General features: G+C 46.7%; 1 protein-coding gene across 1 annotated transcript in view; it reads left to right on the forward strand.

The window, feature by feature from the left end:
* LOC111967198 (SLAIN motif-containing protein-like) overlaps positions 1–7,319 on the forward strand; it is a 46,841-nt gene that overhangs the window by 28,794 nt on the left and 10,728 nt on the right. The window lies entirely within an intron of this gene.

Raw genomic sequence — 7,319 nt, forward strand, 5'->3', positions numbered from 1 at the left:
CCTAGAATACTTATGATGCCCGTGATCATGTGTTTCAGGAAGAGGGAGTGGTGTTGTCTTGAATACTGTGTTACCAAAAGTCTAAAGGGTTACATGCATTTGTTATTTACTATTATTCTTAGCATATTGACGACTGAGAGATATTGCTGACTCTTTTCGTGTAGTGCGTGTCTTTAGGCAGGACTTTGTTTGTGTAGTGGTGGTGTGTGTAGCATAGTCTTTCAGGGTTATTGTCCCAATGTAGATACTAGATAGTCACCATTAAGTGATAATGCCTGAGAAGCCAGTGTTTACCCTTTGCCAAATATATCCTCCACAACACTGGCTATCGAGGGCCATTATGCTTTTAAACAACAAGTACCAAACATTCCAAATAATGATTGAGTAGTATTCTTCTTCCACTTTAATTTTTAAAAAGTGATGAGAACTTTATTCAATACAATTCTCCTCAGTGTCCACAACGATGATATGTCACGGCATGCCCCCCGCACTTCTGAGTGCGGAGTACAAACGTCTCCACTGCTCTTTCCTGGTTGCTCTTCCACTGCTAAACAAAGCTCTCGCCTCATGTGACACTATTTTAGCTAGCCTCTAAGTATTACCAGTCACATCAAAACGGTTCATGCGAATAACAACAAGTAGCTGCATTTGTTTTGTTCTCCAGTGTCCATTTATTTGGATACATCCATAACATGTTAGGCTAATGATGCGAAATTCACTTGGTATATGAAGAAATGGTGGCTCTCTCGTCCAGGACAGCTGTTTCTAGCGAGAGCTGCCAACAACACAAGCTACGACACTTGCAACTGAAGCTGGAAAGACTGCAACTTACCTACACCTTTCGTTTCGTTTGACTGTTTTGTGTAATAGGTTCTTTGTATACCGTGCCTTCGAAAGTATATCAGACCCATTTGACTTTTTCCACATTTTGTTATGTTAGCAGCCTTATTCTAAAAAGGATTAAATAATAAAAAATCTAAACATCTACAACACAATACCCAGTACATAATACCCCAGAACACCAACCTTGACACAGCCATGGAAGTTTTTAGAAATACCTTACTTACATAAATTTCAGACCCTTTGCTACTGAGAAAATGAAATTGAAGCTCCGGTGCATCCGTTTCATTGATCATCCTTCAAGTTTATACCAACTTGATTGGGAGTCCCACCTGTAGTAAATTCAATTGCCTTGCGGACATGATTTGGAAGGCTGTCTCTGAAGGGTCCCACAGTTGCAAGTGCAATGTCAGAGCAAAACGCGCAAGCCATGAAGGTCGAATGAAATTGTCTCTAGAGCTCCGAACAGAATCTTTGCAGGCACGATCTGGGGTTAAGGGGTACGCAAATAATTTCTTGACAAGCATTGAAGGTCCCAAGAACAAGTGGCCCTCCGCAAAGAGCAACCTACTCCCAGGCTGTCTCACTGCACTGAGGATAGGAAACTGTCCACCACGACAAATCTACGATAATCGGTTTGGCCATGCTTTCACCTGGCTACCCCGGCCAACATCTCAGGGCACGCCCTGGGCAAGGCGTGTGTTTGAAATCTCTGTCTGCCAACGACAACCAACCCCTCCTCCTCCGCTTCACCAAATCCAAACAGCTGATGGTTCTGAAAGAGCTTGCAAATCTGGATCGCCTACAAATCAGCTGGACTAGACAATTCTGGACGCCTCTCTTTCTAAATGATCCTGCCGAAATTGGTTGCAACCCTATTACTAGGCCCAATCAACTCTCTCTCTTATCGTCTGAGATTTCTCAAAAGATTGGAAATCTGCTTGTGTCGTTCCCTCTTCAAAGGGGAGACACCTTAGACAAACTGGTATAGACCTATATCCATTTGCCCTGGCTTTCTAAAATCTTCGAAGTTATAAACAGATCACCCACCATTTTCGAATCGCCACCGTCCTTCTCTACTATGCATCTCGGTTTTGAGCTGGTCCATGGGTGGCACTAGCCCGCTCAAGTCGTCTAAACGATATCCATTGATAAAAAAAACAAGTGTATGCAGCTGTCTTCCATCAACCTGGCCAAGGCTTCCGACTCTGTCAATTCACGGCATTCTTATGGAGACTCCACAGCTTGGTTTCTCAATGACTGCTTGCCTGGTTTCACCAACTACTTCTCAAGATGCTTTAGTTCAGTGTGTCAAATCGAGGCCTGTCTGTTCGCGGAGCCTCTGGCAGTCTCTATGGGGTGCCACGGGGCTCAATTTATCTCGGGCCGGACTTTCTCTTCTCCGTATATATCTATGATGTCCGTGCTTGCTGCGGGTGATTCTCTGATCACCTCTATGCGACGACACATTCTGTATACTTCTGGCCCTTCTTTTGGAACTTTTTAACAAACTCAAAACGAGCTTCAACGCCCATACAACACTCTTTCCGTGGCTCAAACTGCCTTTTAAATGCTAGTAAAACTAAGTGCATGCCTTCAACCGATTTGCTGCCCGCATTCCTCCTGCCCTAGCATCACTACTCCTGGAGGTCCTGCCCTAGAATATGTGGCACTACAAATACTTAAGTGTCCTGGGTAGACTGTAAACTTCTTCCAGACTCAATTAAGCCATCTCAATCAAAATGAATCTAGAATCGGCTTCCTATTTGCATCAAAGCCTCTTCCCTCATGCCGCCAAACATACCCTCCGTCAAAATGACTAGTCCTACCGATCCTTGACTTTGGCGATGTCATTTCGGAAAATAGCCCCAACCACTCTACTCAGACTCATCAGTTTGCTATCCAGTTGCCATCCGTTTTCGTACAAAAGCCCATATAACCACGCACCAACGTGTGACCTGTAGTGCCTCTCGTTGGCTGGGACTCACACTACATACTTCAACGCGGCCAACCCTGGCCTTCACGTCATCTTAAGTCCTTTGTGGTAAGCCCCGCCTTAATCTAGCTCATGGTCCACATAAGCAAACCCACCAGTAGCATGCGCTCCAGAGGTATTTTTCACTGGTCACCCCAAAGCCAAACCTTCCTTTGGCCGCGCTTCCAGTTTCTCTGTGCCAAATGACTGGAACGATTGCAAAAAATACTGAAGCTGGAAATCAAATCTCCCTCTACTTTCAGCATCAGTTGTCAGAGCGTTATTGATCACTGTACGCTGTAACAGCCCAATCTGTAAATAGCACACCTTGACTACCTCAATCCCATTATTATCTACTTACCCTCTTCTCCTTTGCACCCCATATCTCTACCTTGCACATTATATGCAGCTCCCAGTTATTAATGTTAAATTGTAATTATTTTCAAACCTCTATGTTCTATTTATTGCCTACCTCCTACTCTTCTACCATCTGGCACACACTGTACATAGAACTTTCATTTTTCTATTGTGTTATGACTGTAACGTTTGTTTGTAAGCTATGTTTTTTTTTTTGGGTTTTTTTTTTTTGTCGACTGCTATGCTTTATCTTGGCCAGGTCGCAGTTGTAAATGAGAATTGTTCTCAGCTGGCTACTGGGTTTAAATAAAGGTGAAATATAAAATAAAAATTTCTTAATGGAAGAAGTTCTGGGGAAGGGTAATCAAATTTATTTCTGCAGGCATTGGAACGGTCCCCAGAAACACAGTGGCTTTCCATGATTCACTTAAATGGAAGAAGTTTGGCAACCACCAAGAAGCTCCTTCCTAGAGCTGGCCACCTGGGAAAAACTGAGCAAATTGGGGTGATAGGGCCTTGGTCAATGGAGGTGATAAAATACAGTAGACCCTTGTTCTTTCATGTGTGTGTCCTCACCTGTGGCAGCGTGCCAGGGGCCTGTAAACTCTCTCTCTCTTTCTCAGGTCCTGAGACAGGACTTAACTGCCTCCAGCTCTGCTCAGTGTCTCGTCGTAGTTCCTCTTGCCTCCCTCAGTCTCTACGTCCGGGGTGGGCGTACCAGCGTACCAGGATGTTTGACCTCGTACAGCCTGGAGGATGAGGAGGATGAAGTGCTGCTCCTCTGGCCCCGGACGCCTCCGCTAGCTCCCCTCGTCCTGAGCTCGCCCCGCTGCCTCTCCCCCCTCCACGGGTTCCCAGGCCAGGCAGAGTACAGCAGGCCTTGGGGGCCCCGAAAACGTGTTCCACGGCGTTCGCTACAGGGGCGCGGGCCCGGAGCTTCTAAAGTTCGCCCAGACCCGAGGTGTAGGAGACTGGAAAGGAGTGTTTCGCTTGTATCGCACACAGACCAAACACATAGCATGTGTCTGTACACAGTCCAGAAACTACAGGAATTCAGTTCTGTATTGTTTGAAGACATTGACTTAATAAATGGGATTAGTGCTATAGAACAGTGTTTTCCCAAACTCGTCCTTGGCCCCCCCAGGTTCTTGTCCTAAGACGCTACAACAGCTATTTCAAGTACGGCAACTCAATTATTTAAGCTTTGATTATTTGAATTTAGTTGTTGTTAGTCGCTAAGGGAAAAAAACCCAATACGCACCCACGGAGAGCCAGGACCAAACTTTGGGAGATGCTGCTAATAGATGCCAGTTTCAGTTTTGGTCTTTCTCCAACTGTAGCTGTTTGTGTGGTGTCCAGAAGAGGTGAGGCACAGCTGCCTAACCTGGCCCCGCACCAGCCTGCGTTTCCCTGAGAAAGGCAGTCAGGAATAGCAGCGCATGGAGGCTACCCAGAGCTCTGGTAACCGTATATCACACTACCCCACGATATGATGCGTGAGCCCTCTAAGGTTGAGGCCAGAAGATTTCCCTCCTCAGGCAAACCCTTAAACTGCCCCACTTCCTCCCTCCTCAGGTAACTTACTACACCTGCCGCCACTCTCCCTCAGCACCCTTACCTACAGCCTGCCCACTCCTCCCTCAGGTAACCCTTTACCTAACACCTCCCCACTTCCTCTCAGGTAACCCTTACCTACACCTGCCCCCACTCCTCCTCCGCTCAGGTAACGCCTTACCTTACACCTGCCCCCCCCCCCCCCCCCCCTCCTCAGGTAACCATTACCTACACCTGCCCACTCTCCCCTCCAGGGTAACCTATTGTCCGTCCGTCCACGCCCACAGCAGATAAATCAGACCTGCTCAACAACTTCCACGCTCAGTGTCCACTAATATTCTTCTGGGTGGCAGGCCATCTAGCCTAACAACTCCTCCTCAGTACTGTCCCTTCCCTCCCTGGTTATTCACGTTAGTTCCACTAAATATTCCTCTAGGTAACAAGCATCTAGTCTACAACTTTTTTGCTGCCAACAAATTCCTGATGTCAAGTATACAGAGAATGTGCTCTTTCTCATGTCCTATATTGTACTGTCATCAAGAGCATTGGCATATGAATGAAATAAGTGAAAGACCTACATGGGAACTTTTGAGTATACTACTTTGGTGTGTGTGGATAGTGGCCTCTCGCTAAAAACCATCTCATCATGCAGCATCCCCCAGGTATGTCATCCAGTCGGAGCGAGGCAGTGGCCAGTCCCATCTGTCTAATGCGGGTCCCTGTCAAAAGCCATGGGCTCCAATGCCGGGGGCCCGCCAGCGCCTCCAGGGGCCTGCCCCTGTAGTCCAAGAGTGGACCTCAATGGAGGGTAACGGAGGGTCGCAAGTCGCCCCAGGCCTGCAATGGGGAAGCCTACACAGCCGGAGAGCCTCTAGCTGGGGGTGGGAGGCAAGCAGAAGCCCCATCCTCAAGGAGTAGACTGGCCCATCCTCATAGAAGGTGATTATTTTGATTGATTGATTGGATATTTAGAAAATACACATTCAGCATTATGACTGGAATGATTGACTCAAATGTGAGTTGATACGTTGTGACTTTCAACAGTCATTCCGTTGGTTAAACAGATTACTCCTTATGCAGTGGCGGGGCACAAACCGTTTTGAATTGGCTGCTTCTTTACAAGTATCAAAGACTTATGTCATTGTTGTCCTTTGTTCGTTAGGTCTATGGGATGACTAAGAACTGAATGGCCTCCAATCTCAAATGAGTCGTGGAGAGTACGGCTGCTACTGAGGCAAACAAGGAAACTTCCTCTCACCTCTCCTTTATCTCACGTTTTAGTAATAAACACCACTTAATTGCCTCTGAACGTACCCGCCTGTAGGCAACACCAACTTAAATGCCTCTGAACGTACCCCTTGTAGGCAACACCAAACTTAATTGCCTCTGACGTACCCCCTGTAGGCAACACCAACTTACATGTCTCTGACGCATACCGCTGGCTATGAACGAAGTCCAGGACTCATTTGCACAGGGCTGGGTTGAGACCCAGGATCTTGAGCTTAATGACGAGTTCGGAGGGTATTATGGTGTTAAATACTGAGCTGTAATCGATGAAACATCATTCTTACGTAGGTGTTCCTCTTGTCCAGATGGGTTAGTGCAGTGATTGCGTCATCTGTGGACCTATTGGGGCGGTAAGCAAATGGGAGTGGGTCTAGGGTGTCTGGTAGGGTGGAGGTGATATGATCCTTGACTAGTCTCTCAAAGCACTTCATGATGACGGAAGTGAGTGCTACCGGGCGATAGTCGTTTAGCTCAGTTACCTTAGCTTTCTTGGGAACAGGAACAATGGTGGCCCTCTTGAAGCGTGTGGGAATAGCAGACTGGGATAGGGATTGATTTTTGTTTCTTCACCTTTATTTAACCAGGTAGGCCAGTTGAGAACAACTTCTCATTTACAACTGCGACCTGGCCAAGATGAAGCAAGGCAGTGTGACAGAAAACAACAACACAGAGTTACACATGGGTTAAATGAAAGTACAGTCAATAACACAATAGAAAAATCTATATACAGTGTGCAAATGGAGTAAGGAGGTAAGGCAATAAATAGGCCAATAGTAGCGAAGTAATATGTCCGTAAACATACCAGCCAGCTGGTCTTTACCGTCTGGGACGCCGTCTGGGCCTGCAGCCTTGCGAGGGTTAACACCTTTAAATGTTTTACTCACGTTGGCCGCGGTGAAGGAGAGCCCACAGGCTTTGGTAGCGGGCCGTGTCATTGGCACTGTATTGTCCTCAAAGTGAGCAAAGAAGTTGATTTAATTTATCTGGGAGCAAGACATCGGTGTCCGTGACGAGGCTGGTTTTCTTTTTGTAATCCGTGATTGACTGTAGACCCTGCCACACGTCTCGTGTCTGAGCCGTTGAATTGCAACTCTACTTTGTCTCTATACTGATGCTTAGCTAGTTAGTTCATCTTGCAGAGTGAATAGCTACACTGTTTGTATTCGGGCATGTTTCCGGTCGCCTTGCCATGATTAAAAGCAGTGGTTCGCGCTTTCAGTTTTGCGTGAAGGCTGCCATCAATCCACGGTTTCTGGTTGGGGAAGGTTTTAATAGTGCTAGGTAGTCAGCTAGCTTGCCATCCACC

This window comes from Salvelinus sp. IW2-2015, linkage group LG8 (assembly GCF_002910315.2).
Source record: "Salvelinus sp. IW2-2015 linkage group LG8, ASM291031v2, whole genome shotgun sequence".
Taxonomy (NCBI): Eukaryota; Metazoa; Chordata; class Actinopteri; order Salmoniformes; family Salmonidae; genus Salvelinus; species Salvelinus sp. IW2-2015.